The sequence below is a fragment of the Rhea americana genome, unplaced genomic scaffold (assembly GCF_003343005.1).
Source record: "Rhea americana isolate MKP2758 unplaced genomic scaffold, rheAme1 scaffold_27, whole genome shotgun sequence".
Classification (NCBI taxonomy): Eukaryota; Metazoa; Chordata; class Aves; order Rheiformes; family Rheidae; genus Rhea; species Rhea americana.
The window spans coordinates 6,685,909-6,708,796 of NW_028186390.1; the positions used below are offsets into that span (position 1 = coordinate 6,685,909).

Below are 22,888 nucleotides of genomic sequence, written 5' to 3' on the forward strand. Positions count from 1 at the left end.
CAAGTACAAATCAGTAGAGTTAAAAGCAGCTCAAAAAAAAAAAAGGAGAATCAGAAGTTGTCATGATGAAGTAGAAACTTGAAGGCAAAAAAAAGGAGCTAAGATAAACTTCACTTGTTCACTCCAATCTTCAGTAATTAAATTGTATATGTTACATGGAACGGTATCAGTAGATTGAGGAAAGAGTTGTTCTTCAACCAACCAAATATGAAGGAAAAAGATGTGCACACTGAGTGATTAAGCAGCCTAAAAGGTGCCCAGAAAGGTTGTACAATTGCCATTAGTAGAAGTACCCAACATTACTTTGGATAAGGCCTTGAGCAACCTGATTAAACTCAAGTTAGTGATGCTTTGAGCAAAGGGCTTGGATTAGATGACCTCCAACTTAATTTTGCCTGTATTGCTTATTTTAAAAGCCACCAACATCCACCTGGAATGGGGAAAGTAATTTGCTTTCATCAGTGGCTTTCCAACATCAAACTATCAGCACCCATCCCCCCAAAAAGTACTAAAAACACATTGCCTTAGCAGCGTCAACATCAACTAGCAGCATTTTATCTTTTTTCTGGAGATTGTTAAACTTCATTATCAATAAAACGGTCATTTTTCTAAGCTGTGATTTCTTCTGATTAAAAAAAAATAAAATAACTCCAAAAATGCAGAAACCCTGTATTAAGTTACTTTTGAACTGGTAAATTTGCTTTGTTTCCTGAAGTAGCAATCCATTTAGTATATTTTCTTAGGCTTCCAATCATTTTAGATGTAGATATTAATTACACCTACATAAATGCATATGTATTCACACATATGTACAGGATGAGCTTGTATAGATACATCACCATGTACAGATACTAAATAAAGCTCACTAAAATTATCAAAATTCCCCCACATTGCGCAAGTTAAATCGGGGAAATGCATTCTCACTCCCAGCGTCTCTTCTGCTGCGGCTGGTAGACATTTGGGCTTCTCTGACCTCCARTCCTCTTTCACTCCTTCCCAGAAGCATCAGCACGAAGCCTGCRAAGGAAAAGCCCTGTCTCTTCAGCTGTCGCACTGCCAGGCTCTGCAACAGAAGTTACAGAGGAGGAGGGATATGCTATTCAATTTTGAGGATGCTTCATCAGGAGAGTCATCCTCCAAAAAAAAAAAGTCCAAATTACTTTAAAATCTAGTGATGTTTAGACTCTCCTTAAATGACACGATAGAAGTATCTTTTTCTTTGGATTACAAATTACTTCTAGAAACTTCTGAGGTTTTTATGATTATTTTGGGGACTAATTAAAATGAGCATTGACAAAGGATGAAATCCTTTGCATCACACCTATCCCTCATTTTTAGCAGTATTATGAAGATCATTATTTTGCCAATTGGGCAAAATGACAAACCCGCCTGGCACAAACACATGTTGAATTAACATTTATCCTCTCTTCCTTCACTCTGAGGAGGCATAATCTCACCCKTGTTTCAAAGGTTGACAACAAAAAAGTAAACATCACTAGCAATACTTTTAGTACAGACAATGTTCTGAAGTCAAGAGGATCTGCACTTTTAACATGATGGCGTTCTCATCTTGGCAGTACTCCTACATTCACCTCCACCTAAACAAAAGTAAAGATCGGATATTCACATATAACCATCCTTAAAGAGCAACAGAGAAAACTGTTTTGGTTGTTAAGACATCAAGAAAGTCTGAGGCCTTCATCTATTTATGAGGGAGAGAGGAAAAGGAGTAGCATACTAACTCGAACTCTTTGTGAACCTTACAAAATCCATGGGTCAGTTCCAGGCTTACCGCTGACCACAGAACTCATCATTCTAGGACAGTCTGGAGGTATCAATTAACTCCACAAATATACTGAGTTGACTCGATGATGACAGGAATTAGAGAAAAGTGCGGTCCTCTAGAGGTTTCATAAAAGTATGTGATAAACAGAAAACTGGCAAAATATCATACACAATATACTGTTTTATACTTCGACTAAATAATATCCTATTCTACTTCAAGTAACAGCATGATCTATTGATCTACACATTTTTAAGTTGTACTCTATATTTAAAAATCCTTGTTGCTCCCAAGCTTCCTGAAAACTTTACAAACATCTTTGTCTACTCAGTTCTAATGTTTTCCCTCCACATACCTCACAAAAAGCAGGATTTCTTGAGTGAAATCCTTACCACTGCAATTGCCACTATTCTACAATTCGATTTATATCTGCATTATTAAAACATATTTTCACTCTGTAAATATTGCATCACTGTTTTGTGATATCATATAGTGGCATGCAAAAGCAAAAGCAGAAGCATATTAGAAAAAAYCTTTTTTGTATTTCACGAGTAGAACCAATTTCTTAAATAGCTTTTGTTACARCTGAACTTATGAGATCTTTTACTACATTTTTCCTATTAAAAACATCCCACACCACTACAGGTCTAACAGATACAACATTACAGCAAAATTTTAGACTCAGGGAAGCTCTAAACAATCAGTATATAGGACTTAATCTTGATTACCTGTTGTTAGAAACATGCCAATTTTTGGTTCTAAGGTTCCAACTAGTTAAATACATGAAAAAATTAGYATCAATTTATCCTAGGACAATCCTTCTATTTATTCCTGTATACATCAGTCATACAAATACTAAATACACGGAATCTTTTGATAGGCAAATATGAATATATCACACATTAGATGGATCACTGGCACAAAGAAAATCAAAATATCCATTGACAAAAAAAAGATAGACAAAACATGTTCAGCTGATGSAATAATACGCTAATTATCTTAAAGTGTCAGGAAGGTATGAAYGTTGGTAAGTTAACATGGCAAATTTATTTTAAAGGGAAGTTAAATTAACCATATTTGTCCTCTTTTTATTGYTCAACAGGCAAGCTTCATGGTCTATAAAAAAATATTCCTGGTAACAAACATGTAATAGACTGTCATATTACAATGCAAAAAAAGGGATATGATGCTTTGAAGCAAAAAAAATCTATTCCACTCTCTGTTCAGATAAGACTTTGGAGCTTCCTTACTTCCAACTGTTTTTCCTATTGAGAATCAGTTCAGTCTTCATATGCCATTAACACTAACCTAGATTAGAATACTTGTCATAATATTGCAATTTAATAAAACTTCCACACCACCGCTACAAAATAAAACTCCACTTGTATGTTAAATGAAGTTCAAAAGAAAACCCAGAAATATTTGTTTCAGCTATAATGACAGTTGTTGAAAATAAAATATAATTTGCATTGTAGTATTGTATTCTACATTTGGATTATCGTGTATTTGAAGCAATAAATAAATACAGCTCTGAAAGAAATGAAAATATTCACTCTAYTTTACATTTGTTTTCTGAATAGTGTTCCATCTAAAATGGCTACAGTCAGGCAAGTCAGAAAAGTCACTTACCAGATTTTACAAATATCTGTAGAAGTTAACTTTCAAAACAAAGTATGCCATCTACTTTAGACTTCTCTTCTTTCYATCAAAGTATTTTAAAAGCATTCAAATGACAATAGGATATAAACTGAAAAATTTACAAACCATATTCTATTAATATGTAAAAAAAATCCCACTTGCAATTTCTAAAATAKATGCTAGGTCAAAACAGGAAACTCAAATTCTACCATCGTATACTCAGTCAGSTTGATTTACTTCAAAAGACTGTCATCATTTTTATGGGGACTGTCAACATTGAGCAAGGGGGAGGGAAGGGGGGGAGAATGAAGTTGCACTTACCTGCAACCCTCTTCTTCGAAGAATACTTGAATCATCCATATCTGAGACTCTGCTGGTCATAAATTCCTTCTAAACCTGACTTGCTTCTGGCTAGTTTTGTTCTCTAACTGGCAAATAAGTCYATTATTTTCAAACTTTTCCTCCTCCCCCCTGCTCTCTAAAAATAGGACATGGTCTTTCATTTGCCTGTCATGAAGAACTGCAGCCAGGGTCTCTGATTATTTGTGTGTAGCTCTATCTGCCTCTTTTGTGGCAGATTTAGCAAGTTAGATTTAGGAAAGCTAAACAGATTTTTCCAGKCTTTTCAAGTTTGGATGTCTCTTTCCCCTCATAGACACAACTGTCTAGAAATATATATTAACCCAAGACTCAATGCAAGACTGAAGAGTAGATTTTAACTCAGATTTCTCCCTCCATGTTTTACTTTATTTCTATTTACTTGAGCTGTTATAAGCAATCAGTAAACTACAACAGCTGCCTTCATTTACTGTGTATAAGMAGCTCACAAAATCCAGGTCACATTTCCTTTAAAAAACACTGTCACACTTAACCAAAAATCAATTCCTTTGACACACAGGATACAACACTATTTAAAATTAGAAAAAAGAAAAAAAAAAAAATCAACCGTGACTATAAGAACTAGAAATTTCATTTTGCCACTTTCTGAAAAATTCCTTTACTCTTTTGTAAGACAAAGCAAATGTCAGATTCTTCAGATACTGTAGCACATTCTTTTGTTCCTGCTGTCTCTGAGGTATGCTGGTCTCCTCATTTGTAGCAGACACGGCACATTCTTTACTTCATTGCTGCGATCCTGTGACTCTTACGCGCTGAAGGATCTGGAACACATGTTGCAAGTTCTGAACATATAAGAATTCATTCATCTATTCATTACTGACAGAGCTGTCATAAGAAGCCCTTCCCTCTTCGTCATCCATGACAAAAAGGAAAAGAAGAAAAAAAAGAGGAAGAAAAAGCACAGTTCAGCTGAGGCTTTTCCAGTCGCTCCTGCAGTTTCTCTTTTCCAGCTACCTTCACACAGACAACTCCATCAAGGTCAAAAAGGGCTTTGCCCCTTTATGTGCAGCATCCCTATTTCACTGTAAAATATGATCAGTTAGTCTGTGCTGAAAAATGAACAATGATAATGCTCCTAGCTATTCCAAACACCATTTCAGTAAAAATAAAAATCTACATACACTCACTCCAGTATTAGGCTTCTCAAAAAACCTTTGTCCTACATATGTCCTTTCTATATTAGGAAAGAAAAAAGGAAATATTGTAAATATAATTAAATATCATCAACAAAATAATCCTACAATTCTTTCAGCAAAAAGCTAAAGCAACAGATTTCATCTCCTGATAAAAGCTTATGAAAAGTCTATTTACAACTTCTGAACATAAATACTGCATTTAAAAAGAACTTAACTTCAGTYTCTGAAAGATTTCACTAGATACCTAATTGAAATCACCAAATTTCATGAAGAGCTGTGTTTATGAGGGGATTTCAGCCAGACATCCTGAAGTGTGCAAATGCAGCAGCAACGAGAGCCCAGACCGCAGGCTGCCTACCACAGCTTGAAGAAGTGTTCCTGTTCCCACCGTTATGACAGCTGCAGCCAAAGAAAGTCTCAATAAAAGCACAGAGGTTGATGGTGCTTAAAGGAATAGATATTTACATTTACATCTTTAGCTGGTCTTCACGCTAAGTGACTGAGTCACATGAGCTAACCACATCATTGTAAAGTCAGCTGAAAGCAGATACAACTCAATCCCATTCACCAGGCTGCTTCTGATCCTCTGCAGAGCCAGTGTGGTCTTTTATTGTGAGTAGCTAATAAATCCTCATCTTGCCGATACCTCCTTCCATCTGCCGTTTTAAACAACTGAATGCTGAATTAGGTCTGCAGAGTCTTTGTGAGCTCCCCAACAGGGCAAGCAGCCACACAGAGGCTGAGCAGGCAGCTCATTTGCATGGAGTATACTGTACCACATAAAAAAGCAGCGCACTAGTAAAAACAATTCAACGAGCCACTTGATTTTAAAGGCACAGTATCTTCTTCTGCAAACCTAAGTGGAAAACACCAAGCCACAGGCAGAACTCTGCATGAGAACTTAGAAGTCACCAGGAAGAATCACAATGTAGAAATACAGATAAAGCTTCATTTAAAACCAGGTTGAAATACGGGATGATCTCACTTCTTCACTGACCTATGATGGGTTTCAGTATTACTTCCTGCATTTTGACATCAAATAAATGCCTTGAGAGGAGTATTCCAAGGACTAGAACTTCACTTATCAGAAGTTAGTGTCAAACAAGCTCTATTTCTATTGAAAGAGTCACACAAATATAAATATTTCTAAAGTTTATTATAGACTAAGCATAAACTGTAAAACTAATGTAAAATATTTCAATATGCATGCTGAAATACTTTATTAGAGCTTGCACTAACTGGATCATTGGTCTTCTCTCTTCTAAATCCACCTGCATTAAACAACATACAATGCAGGAGTAATCAGTGAATCTTAACAATTTTGCAATACACCTTTCACATGGGATTTTCCTTCTAAATCAACCACTAAATGAAAGGTTTAAGCATGATAACACACGAGTCACACTTATTTCTAAGACATAACTGAAAGCACTCTCATTAGCACATACACATTTAATCCTTCCTGGATTATTTACCTTGATATTTAGACCTTGTCAATTCTCAGAATGTCTTCACAAGTGATTTATAATTGATTGAGGCTGGCACAAGTCTCAAAATACCATGAGAATCATCTGTTCCAAATTCTAAGCTTTCTTGGAGAAAATGCTTTCAAACTGGCTGCCTGCCACATTCATCCAGTTTCTGGTACAGAGAAGTCAACCAGAGCTGCTGCAAAAAGCAGGCACAGTTTTTTTCTAGTTTCCTCTCCCCTCCCCTTCTGAGGGCCTAATAATTCATACTGACATGATAGACTAAAAACCATAAGCAAAGAGAGCCCAAATGTGATCATCAACCCTTCTTCCCTGCTACTTTACTATAAACATTCATCTACTCTCCCTTCAATAAAATCTGCCCTGGAAAAGCAACAATAAAAGAGGTGGAAGAGAATACTCTGTATCAAATTCAGTAAAATGAAGGACAACCAAAAGTTTAAAAGTGTGCTTAAAACACACAACCCACCCAACACTGAAGAGGTCCCTGAGCCACAAATAGCTGTAAGTATTCTGAGAAAGTACTTTTCCCAGGACACCTGCTATCAGCTGCTATCAGAGATAAGCTAATGAATAGGCTAACCTGGAAAATTATTCTATGTTCTTATCTAGGAAGTAAGTGCAAAGGTGGTGGTTGCTGAAAACAACACTTTCTTACATCTTAAAAGGCATCAAATTTGCAAAAGAACTAGGAGTAACAGTGAAATCATAAATTGCAAAGAAGTCTTCAACACAGTGTGATAGCTATGATAGCTCATGTGAGCCTTGGAAAAACAAGGAACACCTATGTCATAAATGAGTRGGACTACTTAGGTTGTGTTGTCTCAGTATATGACACTGGTGAGACCATTATGGGAAACCATCCCTGGTACCTACATTTCAAGACGAGTATTGATAAAATGGAAAGACCCCCAAAAAATGTTTTAGGCTAGAAAAACAGCTCAGAGAAAGACTTCAGAAACTTTATCACAGAAAAGGCCATAAGTATAACAAAGCATTCAACAGTACTAAGAGGACCTGGAATTTTACTCCACAAACRCTAGAGAGCAACCAACCCCACCTATCAGTCCAAAAAGGTAAAAGATCCTTTAGTCCGATCACTTCTTACTCATACATGCCAAAAGGCACATCAGCTCTAAGAAAGTGCTGTAATTAGATTTCAGTCAATTCCTTCACTTCACTTGTTACAAACTTGCAGGCAGACTCCAAAAGCATGACATTTCTGTTGCTACGGAAGAAATTCCTCTTCATTCTCCTCAATTCAGACCTTCTTCTCCTACTTCCACGATCTGCACCAAAACCTCTCTATTACTCCTCTCTTGCAGAAGAACCTGAAATGCTATAGTGATTCCAGTAACTGTGTCTGAAGATGACTGGAGTAAACTGCAGTATAATCAAAACAACAGTTCTATCAGTTTTCCTGTTTGCACGATTTTGAATAAAAGATGACCAAATGCATATCAGTTTAACAGTTAGCAAAGCACGATCACAGAATGAGGTTGTAAGGTAGTACGCAACACATCTTACAAAAAAATTAACAAGCTGTCAATAATTCATTATCCTAGAACACACAATCTCTTAACAACCAAAGCAGCTGCAAAAAGGAAGATAAATAGGGAGTGTGTATCCACTATATTAGAGAGAGAGAATAATAATTTATTATATAATACATTCATGTTTGTGCATATATATACACACATGCATGCGCAAAACTAAAGATCTTTGTGGGATCTCATGACTTACCCTTAAACTGTGTTCAATTTCTGTTCATTGTACTATCTATCCTAAACACAAAATTCCTTCTACATACCTTAAACTGTAATTGAAAATTCAGGTATATTTCAGGAATCACTMTTAACGTTCATGGAAGAAGTTTAATCTCTTCATATTTTAGTTCGTTCTTAACAAACAAAATGAAGAAAGCTACTACCAGTCCTCTAAGGTTTTGTCACTGCATCTTGCTGTCTTTTGTGATCGGCACTGTTACATCAGAGCAGAAACCTACCACTGCCATAAAAACCAAACCCAGCGAAGGCTACCTTAGCAATCAAATCATTGCATTGTGGATTAAAGTTGTGCGCACCTCTAGCACAGTTTAAGTGAATTCAGTAGGTGCACACCTTAAACTCCTAACATTAGGGGTCTACCTACATTGACAACTTAGAAGAGGTATTAAGCCACCAAATTAAGCCATTTGGTATTTACTACAGAAATACCAGAAATCCTCTCCACACAGCTGAGATCCTACTATGGCAGACCTGGTGTAAAGGAAGTCAACGCTACACAATAGCATGATTCAGCAATGAAGATCCATTCGTGCCTTGTCACACAAAAACAGTATGCCAACAGAAATCGTGCTGAAGCAACCACAGCTTTTCCGCTATCTACAGCGAGATGTGGTGCTTTTTACTGCCTACTAGTTTTACCACGGACATTTGAAAGGAATAATTCCCAAATCTAGCATACTGACATTCAAAATTCACATTTTTCCATGATTTCCTAATCTGTTCAGTCAAAATCAAAGGAACAGAACATCAAGCTGTGGTAAACTTTAAAGATATAACATATCCTTACATAACATTATCTGGTAGGTTTTTTTAAAAAAAAAAAAACTTTCAAAAAGATTATCGGTTGACAATTTCAGTAGAATCCTATCCTTAAGTCTTTGGTAACATTTGTCTGTGCAAGCATAATGAGCCAAATGTTTCACTGTCAATCTGAAACTTAAGTGTTTGGGGGTTCTTTTATTTATTTTGATCAAGCTATGTTTATCCAGAAATTTTAAAACGTGCCCCTTTGAGATAAACTGACAGACTACTGAAACAAGGAAGGTTGATGAGGTAACTTGCTTTAAAAAGCTTGGCAGTCAACCTAAGGAAACTTGCCTGACAGCTTGTCTGAATTTCTTCTGGATTTCCTGCCTATTTACAAGATTCAATCTGCGAAACTAGACCCGTGCAGCAAAGCAGCGCATTAACAATGAACCATAACAGCGGCTCATTCTGAACCGCAACAAACTCAGCTTACAAGGCTTGCTCTCAGGGAGCAGTAATGCTGAGAAAGCGTCTAAAATCCGCAGGGTTTACACAATAACCACGCTTTCACAGTGAATTTTCTGTTTCTAGTTTGTTAGGTTTAGGTTTCTGGGCAAGAGCCCCCCACCTCCCTATATTCAGCACACACTGAAAGGAGGCACACTCACTAATCTGCCATACAAATGTAAATTTGCTGTGGACAGGGGTGGAGGAAAGAGTTCATTCATCTGCAGACCGACTGCTTTCATACTGCACCATATTCAGAAGAGATACCAGCTTCCAAGCAGAAACAAGTTCCTCGACTCAAGTCCCTGAGAAAGCTAACATCTTTGGAAAGGAATCTTCAATTAAACTTTAATATTTACCCTAGGATGTTGAACTTCACTACACAAACATTGTCGTTCTGAAGTCAAACTGGCATTAGAATAGAATGGAAATTAGCTTCTCTGATCCCACATTTCAAATACAACCCCACTTTCAAAATAAGCTTCTTTTCTGAGAGACCTGAGAAGCCTTCTTAAAAAAAAAAAAAAAAGATAGAAATCAAATTTCTTCTTAAATTTGTCATATTTAGTAAATGTTTAGGTGATCATCACAAAAATCAGGATTCTATTATTTAATTATATGCCAACCATCATGCTTTAGAGATATTTGGACTTAAGCATCAGCAATGAATGCCCCTAAACAGAACAGCAACRAAATTAGAGCTCAAGGACCTGATATAAACTCTTGCATATATCCCTAATGAAAAGGCATTATTTTTTTTACTGAAAAGTTTACATAAACAACAAAACCTGTAGTTTCAAGAATGCCACAGAAAGGACATAGCAAATGCACTCAGTCAGCCCAGGAGCTATTTAGCTATAGAAACTGGTTCTACAGAAACTAAAAAAATACAGATAGATCTCACGTCATGCAAGCAAACAAGGAGAAATACCCCAAATTTTAACGTACAGAAGACTTCAGCTATCCTCTCTTGGTTCTTCCACATTCCTGGCTAACACCACTCTTTCTGTAGCCTCACCACAACAGCAGTGGCGAAACAAGCACTTGCSTTTTGTAAACTCCTTAAAATTTTTCTGCTTCAGATTCTTACTCCGTATCAATACGGCCATAGTTGACTTTGAGGTATATTGAGATGGCACTTACTTTACAGAGCTAGAGTTTTAAGGATAAGAAATTGCATACAACTACATCAAGCTGTATTTCATTGCATTTTCCTCACTTCTATTCTATAGAATTTGTCATTTTTGTCACTAGAGTCTTCAGAATAAGAACTTGAAGCTGAACATAGTAAAGAACCTCTTCTATTACACTACACTGCTGTAACATTTACAATTAATGAATTAGCGACAACCTCCTGATTAGGAAGAGAAAGCCATGAAAAAGATTTAATCAACAAATGATTTTTCTTTGGTTACTCTGCTCAGAACTAAGATTTTTCAGTGCTGAATTTACTTCTCCAGCTTTATCCACATACAATTTGTTTCAACATACTTTGAATACATGGTTTTACCATGGTTTCCAGCTGAGACTAAAGTGTTGAGACGTCTCAAGTCTCCACACTGTTAAATCACACAATTCTGCCTGCTTAAGGCCAATGTAATATATATTCTAACACTGCCTTTGAAATAAATACTTGAAGATAATAAACAAAAGCATTTGGAGTTAGAGGATTTTATTCTCTCCCGCACTTTGTCAATATTGGACTAAGCTTACATTGCTATCTAGGGAAATTTCTACAGGCATATTTTTGCTGTGGGATTATGACGGATTTTTATTCCTCCTTTTCTGGTCTCACAGACAAACTTTTGATATTCATTTCTCAATTCCATCATCCCTTTGAAAGGATGGATGAGTTAACAGTTATTAATTTTTGATAGATATCCTTCTTCCCAATATTTATCCACTAAACTGGAACAAAAACCTGAAAGGAATTCATTCAGGATTTCAAAGATTAACAGTGGAGTGACAAAGTTTTTTTTTTTATTATTATTCTCCTCCTCCTCCTCTATGATCTCCTATTTTAAGAATTATTCTGTATTTTTTTCTTTAAAAGCTATTTTCCTCAAAAATATTAGATGCATAATAATAATTTCACAATCTCCGAAGCAAGTTTTTTTTTTTTTGCTTGGGATGTAACAAAACCTGTTACATTCACTTAGAAGAGAGGAAACAAAAACAGTGAGAGATGCTGACTTAAGGCCTCAAAGCATATTTCTCAGAGGAAAAGGGGGACATTTATTATTTTAAAAGGCATGTGAAGACAACTACTTTCCATGAAAGTATCAGTTAAAAAAAAAAAAAAAAAGCTTAGACTCTGTATTAAAGCGTACAATGTAAAAAAAAAATTATATATATATTCCTTGAGTTAGAGTTGTATTTTCATCCAAATTCAACCAAAAAACACAGTCCTTATGAATGGCACTAAAATACTACCATGTCCAAAATTTCATAAAAGCATTTTGCTTAATTTCAGCAGTAACGTATTTACATTTTGTTCTTTAAAGTGTTCAGACATCCTATTAAATTACTAATGCAACATTGAGCTTAGCCGTTGTAATCTAAGAAAATTCTAAGCTTACTAGTAAGAAATTAAAATATGATGCTCATGCATCATTTGAATTGTCACCTGGGCTTTTGTCTCAAGAACTGACTGGGAATATCAATGTGTTAATTGAAACAAGCAGTACATAATCCACGGGACATCTTTAGCATATGTTTCCTTCCAAGGGCTGACAAGAGCTTTCTTGAATTTTTTCGTACTATAATCAGAGGTTTCCATTTTCATGTTAAAAACATGAACAAAGATGTTGTATGTTTAAATATACATTATTTTCTCAGCAGTATTGTTCTAGAAAGTTATTGACAACACTGGATCTGTTTTGAGACCTGGAAAAATAAAATAGGAAGATGGTCACGGTTGCATTAAAGAAAAAAAGAAAAAAAAAGAAAAAGAAAAATCACCTCTCTAAAGCTGTATTTCTCTTCATAATTCAAAAGGCCCAGAAAAATACATCAAATCAGAAACCTAGCTCCATGATGGAACATTCTTATTGATGAAGTAGAATAAACTAGTGCACGTAACAAGGCAAAGCTCAATACTCAAAGCTATCATAATTTAAAATTAGATATAATTATCCTTAACAAAAACAGGCACTGTGGAAAGGGGCTTTGGAACAGCTGCTCCTCATCAATTTAAATGCTCATTTGTTTTGCATTGACCTAGAAATCAGTATCCTCCTAACCAAAAGCCAATTAGATAATAGTCTCTCTTTCAAGCTGGTAGAATACTAATTTTTTAATGTCTTTAGTACTGAAAAGCAAAGCAATAAACTGCAGATGATGCCACAAGTATATTCTGCTTCAATATGCACAACCAAAATTTAAGTTTTTTTTTTTCTTTTTTTAATTTCCTTTCTAAAAAGGTCCAATTTGCAATCCAGGAAAGACACCGATCACTTTCTTGTGCCAACCTTTCAGTGCAATCTCAGGGTTCTGAGCAACGTCCCTTAAGTTTAGGGCAATCACAGTATGCTGCAAAGTGAACCAATTCAGAAGATGAACACAGGGGAAGAAAAGCTAGCTCCACTCCTACTTCATAGACATGGAAAGATCTTTGATTTGCAGCAACAGAAGTATCCCAGCGTTTGCTCCACAGGTAAAAGCAATGCACCAAACTGACAACACGGCAGCACTACAAGAACATTGGGAAGGCTGTCCGTCCACTCTTCCAGCCAGCCCCTCCCTCTACGCAGAGTTAAGTCACTAACATCAATGCTTTGAAGAGACAGTACTTTTTAAAATAACATGCTTTCAACAACGTAAAATAAATGAGCTGTGGCTCAAGCAACAGAATTAAAGACACTTGGTTTCCCACAAGCTTGGTTTTGTCTTTTTTTATCTTCTCCCTCTCGTCACCCTGATTTTTTTTTTTTTTTTTTATCTTCTCCCTCTCGTCACCCTGATACAGGTAACTCCAGTTCTCCTATTTTACCTCTGTGTAGCAGGAGACAGCACTTCCCCCAGCTAGTTAATTGAGTGCTGTGCACTGCGTGTCACAGTGGTATGTCAGCCAGTGCAGCCAAACCATAGCGAGCAGCAAGTTGTTTTTCTCTCAGAGGAAGCAAGAGTCTCTCTCCTACTTGGCTCCAATTTTTATGAAATTGTAGTARCAATTATTTTTGACATTTCTTCCTCTTTTCAAGCCTGCATGAAATTGGCCAGTGGCTTGGAAGTTACCAGAAAGAACTGCATAAACTGTGATGCCCTACCATTGCTTAATGTTTCTTGCAGACATGGTCATTTACTCCATTACTTTCAAATTTGGCTAAAGCCAATGCCAAAAAGAACATATTCATCTGTTCCAGCTCTATACAGACAAAATGATAATGAGCACCAGTTTGATTACAATCAAACATACAGCCATAAGATTTCTCAGTCTTCTGAATCTTGGCAGCATCCCTAGAGAAAATTCTTTCCGTAAAAGAAATAGTCTTTCTAAATGTACCAACAAAAGAAGCTTCTCAGAGTACTGCTATCATACTGAGCTACACAGGATCTAGGAAGAAACTAATTAAGGCAGGAAACTACATTAGAAAAGAGAATTCAATTCTACTGTAATATTAAGTCTTCACTGGAAGAAAGAGGAATACTGGCAATCACCAGTGGTAATCCACAGTTGCATGCTGAAAATCTGCTAATGCAAAAGATGGATAGTTTAATACTGAAAGAAGTCTTTTCAACCTGCTGAAGTTGTGAAGTAAACAAGCCTATGTTGGGAGAATGATCTCATATCAAAACACAAATTGTACAGTCAACGTGGAAACCTAGGGAAAAAGAACCTATTTCCAGAATAGGTAATGAAGCCAACGAAACCTATCTCCCCTGAGGTTTACTTCTGAAACCACCAAAGCAGAAAGAAATACAAATGAAAGTGTGAGCTGGAATGGACGATACACAATGCTACAGTTGGACGATAAACACATCTCCCTCATCAAAATTATCAGGCTTCAATATTACCAGTTTATTGGTAATAGTCATTCTCCCTGCTTCCTGCAAAACCTCTTTTGCAACAGAAAGCAGAGGAAAAGAGTTAAAAAAAAGAAGCCCTCTCCTGCCCAAGGCAAGAGTCAGGGATCAGGCAATAAGCAGATTATCCAGGAGGTTTCAGAGCAGCTAGTATGATGTCTGTCCTGGGCAAAATGATGATTTTAATCTGATATCAGCTCTTCCAATTAAAGAACAAAGCAGAAATAACATCAATTGGAGAGTTTTTATGGAAATAATTTCTAAGGAGAGTTCTCATGCGCTTTTGGGTTGGGGGTTAAATGACTGCCTCCGTTGATAAAACAAACATGTAGACTTCAGACTTAGAATTCCTTGGAGCTTTTAACTTGCCAGCAAATAACATTTAAAAAAAAATGCATCACTAAGAAACAGCAAAACTATCTGGATTAAGAAATAGCAAATCAACTGAATTTTAAATAATAGCTGTCAAAAGAAGAATCACTATTGAACAGTACCATCCAGTGTCAACAGAATAGCAACACATCCAGCRTTATTCAGCATTTTAATCAATGACCTAGAAATAAACATAAAGGCTCTGATAATAAAAAATGATTGTATTACAAGGCTTGGCACAATGTAAACTGTGAGATCAGTACTACTACAGTTATCTAAATGACTTTGTAAGGCTGATCTACTCAAATCTTGTTTTAAAACYATCAAATGGCAAATTATACTAGTAGGAAAAATTATCCAGGCAACAACTACAACATGAGAGGAACACATGCAATTCTGTAATTAATTCCACAGATCTGTCTTGGATTTTTTTTTTTAATATGGTACCACATTTGCCAGTTTCCAGTCCTAAACCACTAAAACTATTTTAAGCAATAAGTTATACAGCACAATTAGTAGTTCAGATGTTTCCTCACTACGTTGTTTTAAAGTTGTGTGATTATCTCCCTTTACTCACTGAACTAACAGCCTCCTTTACTTGTTTTTAACTTTTTTATTTTCCTTTTAAACATTCTCAACTCTTGTTGGAAAGTGGGGGGGCTGCATTTTTCTATGCCTCTTGCAGGAAGGCCCTTAAGTAGGCTCCATGGAGACTAAAGATGCAGCGCTGTTAGCTGATGCTCCTTACTCTTCAACAAGCTGAAAATAGCTTTAGTGGACTTTTGACTATTTTTATTCCTGCATGTGTATATGTGTGTATATATATGTGTGTGTGTGTGTTATATATATATTTCAGTTGCTATTAAAAGGTGGCTTTCTAACTTACATTTTGAAACAGAATTGAGTAGTGCTAATGATCAAGGCAATGCTGCTTCTCCCCCCACAGACTCTTTGCTAGAGCTTGACTGATCTATGACCATAYTGAACATATATAGTCACAGACTCATTGAACATAAAAGGTTTTAGTCTCATCACATCCCAACATGACATACATCCAGTCCACCTAAGAGCATCTGAAATTTCCCACTAGTATTTCATTCTACAGTGTCTGATCTTCCCCAGCATACTACAGTTAGCATCACCTATCYTAGTCACATACTAGGTAATATAGACCCTAGATTACTTATTCTGAGTTAGATTCGAGTTTCAGCTCTCAGGCAGTCTATGCTATTCACTGATGCTTTGTTTACGTCAATTGAAAACAGGAGGAGGTTTCAGAGTATTTTGTTTTTTCTTTTAACAGGCAYCACCACCCAGCCACAAGGCCAATCTATTCCATCCTTCCCATATAATTTCTTTTATATATTTTTTTTTAATACTTTTTCCCCCATATACCTTTTTTTGGACACAATAGCTAGTCCTTAATATAACCATGTCAGAATTTGCATATTTTAAGCTATTAATTATCTGTAAAACATAGTAGAAAATATAATTATTACACTTATGCCTAGTGAAGATTAGTGTACACTCTCCACYACTCTGAACTGATGGTTTCAGCATAGAAAAGCAACTTCTAACAAAATGAATGACCTCAATTCTGTAGCATAGGGAAAATGCAGTTAAATCAAGTTATTTTAGTCAGCATAAAATGGACATCTTTCACCGCTTGCACCAGAACATACTGAATAATACATCTACTTCTTTTTGAACCACTGGAGTACTGGACAATTTCTTGATATGCAAAGACTGGATCAAACTATTACTTCAGGTTGTCCATGGCTCCTCTCAGATGAAGTCTTCAAACAATTTAGGCAAAGCTTGATGATAAAGCCTTCTTAGTAATGGGACAACAAAAGAAATCAGAGTAGCTGGAAAGACAGGTATCATTAATGTACTTAATGAGGAAGTTAGACACCAAAATACCTTTCTTTCAGAATGACTGCAACTTATATTAAAACAGGAACATCTTCAGTTTACCTTTCTGTTTATGAAAAAAGTCATGCAAATTCTGCAATTAGAATAGTACAAGAGATCCATCACATTATTGTAAAGTTGATTTTAATTGTCAAACATTCCTCCAGTTCAATRGGTTTTAATCTATACTTGACACTTCCCCATGGAGGCTGATACTACAGATTTGTCTAACAGTAATATCCCCTTAACACTAACAGTGGGGACATGCTCCCTTAAGGTTTGAAAAATCCCATTTACACCAAGTTTTGCTGCTATTTTTCCTTTTTACATCTAATCTCAATATAATTGATCTCCTAAAAATCTTTAGCATACAAAAGTGAGAAATATCCCACTCAATTTATTAGAGTACTCTCTTGAAATGAAGTTGGTACTTARATCAACCATTTTGTTTGTAGGTATTACCTGACATTATTGATGCTGATGCCTGCCATAAAAAGGTCTGATTTTCTTTCTACTCTGTTATAATTTAACCAGTTCCCAGTCAGCAATATTTTAAATGCAGTAAGTAAATTACATCAAGGAAATAACCACGTCAGCATAAAACTAGACATGTTTTTTTTTTCAAAAAATTGCCAAATACACCATTTCCCTGTTTAAATCAGGATTAATACTGATGCTCAGTATAATTTGACAATAACATGGTGCCTTACCTCTCAAYTCAGATTTCTTTCTGTATGTGGTACTACAAACTGTTTTTCCTTTCTTTTGTAAGCCCCTAAGTTGATTTTTCCAAAATTCTCCAAGTATTTCATTAGCTTATTTTGTTCCAATGAGATACCTGCATATCTTGTAAAAAAATCTTAAATATGTCTTAAATTCATAACACCCTGCACTTTATTCTGCAAGCTAAATTATTTGATGAGTGAATTAAGGCAAGACGATAAAAGCTATAACAACCAAAGCATAACAATCAAACAAATAGTTATCAAGACACTTAGAAATAATATCCACAAACATTATTTTACATTGCAAACTGTCCTTTGAACAAGCTCAAATGGTTTGTGAAATCAAGAGTTCAAGATGCAGAATATCATTCATTTAGCAAGGAGATATTACAAAAATAAAAGGTTGTACAAAGGTTGTACCAGAACTAGTTACTGCACAGTAAGAAAGCTAAGTGCAAATTTAAACTGATGCAAAATTTCAATACAAGATACAATGCAATAACTTTCACCTTGAGATTTCCAGACCAGTAGTTCACAGCTCCATGAGTTTACTGACTAGTCCCAGACAAATAGGGGAGGAATTAAGGAGGTCACAGTCTAAGTATACTTGTACACAAAGCAGTCTGAATTTGCAACTTTTCTAGCTACTCATACATGCTAAGAATTAATTTTTACTACGGGTTATTTCTTCTTGTTTTGGGGAGGAAAGGGAAAGCCATGAAGAGATGTGAACATTCTTGGAAGAAGGCAGGAAGGACAGAAGAGCTTAGAGACAACAGAACCAGCACAAATCTTAAAAAGGATCTAGCTCATAACAGAGAAAGCACAGAATAYAAAGCTGCAAACAACAAGCAGGTAACCAAAGTTAGCAACATAGATGAARTTAAAGCAGAAACAGCACTCCAATAGCACAACCAACATTCTCAYGTTTGTGTTCAGCACAGTGATGAATTTAGTACGTATTTTCTTTGGTAACAGTTCGTCAATTAAATTAGTTCCATTATCGATGTTTGGAAAATTTGACATGCAATTGTCCAAAATATCTCTGCAATGTTAACTATAAGAAAAACAAATATGTAAGCAAGTAGCTACTAGAAGACTTCATGTGAAAAAATTAGTGCACGTACAGTAATCATATTTGTGTAAACAAAGTCACATAGCAGTAKTCTCTATATTAAAGTCACGCAGAGGCTTTTTGTTAATTTTTGAATTTACGTGACAAATACAGAAATAACCTTAGGATCGAAYATTCTATTTAAACTCCAAGGCAAACAATTTTAATTCCAAGTTTCAAAAAATAATTTGTTTTTACAGTAATTATAAATGTGCAATAGGAGGTTATCTTGTAACTACTTTTACTGTCACTACACCATATGACCACATTAAAATAATGAGGTTTGAACATTTATACCTTCAATTAAAGCTCCGTAGCTTCAAGCACTTAAAGAACAAAGGCTACCATTAACCTAGACCCTACCCCTCAAATATGTACCRAATACATTAACAGCGTTCCCGAATCATGAGGTCACTGTGAAAATTTAAGTCTCAGTGGATTCCATCACAAAGCAAAATCTTCAGGATTTTAATTGGATATTATTTAAGGTATAAAATTAACATCTTTCATCAAGTTATCTTGACAGCTCATTTGATTTATCAGCCTCAGAAAATATTTTAGAGGTTATTTTAGGTTAATTACATTTCACATACTTCATGACCCTGTACTTCTCTCAATGCTATATTATAAACATTTACCCCTTGCCAATAACTTTAAGTTCACATTGACATACATTTTTGCATATTTGCACTATAGCTGCCATATGACAGCATTTTACATTCATGGTGTACATAGAATCCCATTTATTTTTTGGAAACTTGGCCACTGCAATAAATAACAAAAAACAAGGGGCACCTAAGTCAGCTATTCCACACTTTTTACTCATAAGACAACTTAGGTAAGCGAGTTTACCTCAAGCACTTGAGGCACCGACTCAGGAAATTGTGTACTTTATTTAGTTGGCCACAACAGGTTTTCAGCACATAAAATCTTCCCCTCTAGTCCTATGTGCCAAGCATTGTGATTAGGATAAATAAATAATGACCATGATTGTTTTTCAGTTCACAAAGGAAARATCCACAGATACGGACCCTAAATCAAGCCCACTGGTACAGTGCTGATTCTGACTTTATACCTCGTGTTCTAGCAGCACAAGGACTTTGCAGTTCCCACCACAGAAGAGTTGTGAACTCTCAATCCCCGTACAAAGGTTCATGCTGGGAATAATAATGGAACTAAGGCCAGTAACAGACCTAGGCATTTCCTCCCTTTTGAGCAGCTGACTTRGGAATCTAAACAACACTTTTAATATGACCAGCAAAGAAGAGGGCAATACACACACCCTCTCTACAGAAACTGCAGGAATAGGATGTTTCATAGTGATGTCCATTTGAGTTTCTCAAGTATTTTGCAAGCATTAATAGATTGAGCTTTGCAGATAGTCTGTGAGCCAGGTGCTACTCCCAGTTTTACTGACGACCAAATAGTTTAACCTCTTCAGTMAGGTTTGTTGCCTAAATCTCATGCTTTAGTACTGCATTTCAATTACAAGGCTACACACATCTCTGCGAAGAGATTTCAGAAAATTCAGTTCTCCCCCTCAAGTAAACTCAAAGCAATAAGAACTACAGATTAACTCAGGCAAGACTGAGCTGCAGCTGCTCAGAGTCAGAGMATGGAAACCACTATACTCCCATTTTCCTCAAAGTAGTAAAATAAACAGTTGCTGAACCTCCTCAGCTGGACCCCTTTGGATAGTTACAAAGACACACGACATTGTGTGAATAAGCAAAAATGATACCGCATAGCATCCCAAACAAGAGGTGGTAGACAGCCAAACATGCAAGTTCATGATACAATTTCTAGAGCATCTCCAGGGTTCTCRTTTAGTCAAAACAGGAAGAGGGTGGGGGCAAGATTTTTTTATAGATGTCTTAAAACTCAAAACAGTGAAACAGAGTAATTTGAAAATCAGGTAACCAAATTATTTCATGCTTAAAGAGTGACCCTGCTATTACCACATCCCAGGAAACAGTAACCAGAGAAGGCAGCCATATTAAGATACTAAATGCAGACATCTCACCTTGCCTGTCTTTCTATAGAAATACTTAYAGGACTCACTGAAATATTAGTGCCAGCTTTTGAATATTTTAAAATTAAGCAGGGACTTTTTATTATCTGCATTGGTACGTTTTTACATAGAGGTCAAAAAGAAATACAAAACACCTTAATGGAATGAAGCATCATTCCAGTGACAACTCTCACTCAAGACAGTCTGAATAATTCTTTACATTCTATCTTAAGTCTTCCCCACACCCACAGCTCCCCAGGCAAAAAAGCTAATTTCCCACGCACACCACAGTGGTTTCTCACTTTATATCTACAATAGTGCTGCTGTCAGGAAGAGAACTAACTGCAAGTGCCAAAAATCCATTCAACATATTCTTAGACAAAAAGTAACATGCAGCATCTGAGGATAATGAGAACTGCAATCATTCAAACTGACAGTCTACTGCCTGACAATTATCACAAGGCAAGTTTTATGAATTCATATTTCCTGTGATGACAAGCACCAGGCTACACAGAAGGGTATTCAAATTTTCTTTTGAATATGAAAATCTCCTGAGCCAATGAGTTCACTCCAAAATGGAACTCACTTAACTGAAATGAATAAAAACATGCTGACCTGAACAGACTGAGGTTTCTCTTCAGTGCTGCCTGTGTTTAAGTAACATGCACTATGTACTGAATATACCTTCAGTACACAAATTATCACAAATATTTACTATTCTTTACACATATACATATTACTTATAACGAAATTAACTAGTTAAAAACCTATCAAGACTGTCAATTTGAAATACCACTGTGAAGTGTATGTTCTTCAATTTATCGTGAAAACATGCCGAATTATAGCATATGTATTTTAGTATTCCTACCAGAGAYGCAACTTTTCTGCAGTTTGTGCATAATATCATTTACCTTTCCGCAAAGGCCTGATTCTCCACTCTTTTGCGTTATCAGATCTAAGTTCTTTGTCCTTACTTTCAGGTCTTATCATTCAGCTCATGCCAATACTTTCAATCCTCTGTCTAGACCTTGCTCCCCACCTCTCCCCCAACCCCAAAACCTGCAAACAAACGCAAGCTTGAATATTGCTTTAGTTCCTCCAGCAACACTACCTCTATTTTCTTACCTCCTTATATCTTCCAAAATTCRTAATTTATCCAAACTCTCAAATATTCACTCACAGACTTTACAGCATCAGCATGTGCAAATTTTAATTAGTATGCATAAATTTAGACTTCACACGATCTTAATTATGGAAATCCACTTACTTCCCCTCTCAGGTTATTACATTTTTTCCTCATCTGCTATTTAAAACACGACTTCTATGGCTCCATACAGTAAATAAATTCCATCCATTCATACAACCATAGCGTTTTTTTTTTTTGGGGGGGGGGGCTTTTCTAGCAATTTGAAACCATGGAATATATCTTATACAGTCAAATATTCAAAGTAAACATTTCCTAAAACACATATATGATCTTCATCAGCTAATAATAATTTTTAGTCAAAAGTATTTTCAAATGTCTTCATAATATTTGAAAAAAAAAAACAACATGTTACCACCTAAAATACGAACTACAATTAAGGTTGCCTATAACAAACTTTGGGGAAAAAGAGCAGTTGTTTGTTTCAGAATATACAAACATAAATGACGTTTTTTCCTCAGATTCAAATGCCTGCTTCTGTAGTAAATACACAGTCAGTCAGCAGGAGATAGCTCTAAGCACCACTGGCATTATCAATTTGTCCCYCAACTACTACTACATTTTTCAATAAAAAGAAAGAGAGATTACATGTCACTCTTTTGTGAGTAGGTGGAAGGCTGGGTTCTATATACTCACCTCGCTTTCAGCATACATACCCTGCAGGAAGATGGGGAGTGCAGTGGAAGACCAGCTATTGTGCTTTGCAAACTAACATATAATTTGCTAGTCAGAGAGCTGYTAGTTCCCACAACCACAGCTCCTTCCAAACCTCTGTCACTGTGAAATTCACAACCATACCCAGATGCCTGCATTAAGCAGAGATCCTCAGGAATAAACACCAAGTCCATTAAAAGCACTATAGAAAAAATAGGAGAYCCAGAGATTGAATTTTTTCCTCCAATTAAAAGCATTTTTGAAWCACAGAGTGAATGCAAAGCAGCTGGAACTTCTGCTAGTTATGCTGCACTTCAGCTTGCCTTTTCAATTATTATTTTCTGCACAGAATTGACAATCAGCACAGAACTAGGTTCTCCCT

The 22,888-nt window shown here is 36.0% G+C and overlaps 1 protein-coding gene across 13 annotated transcripts in view; it reads right to left on the bottom strand.

Moving 5' to 3' along the window:
- Window positions 1-22,888, bottom strand: part of MAST2 (microtubule associated serine/threonine kinase 2) — a 194,870-nt gene that overhangs the window by 141,079 nt on the left and 30,903 nt on the right. The gene's annotated exons all lie outside the window — the stretch shown is intronic.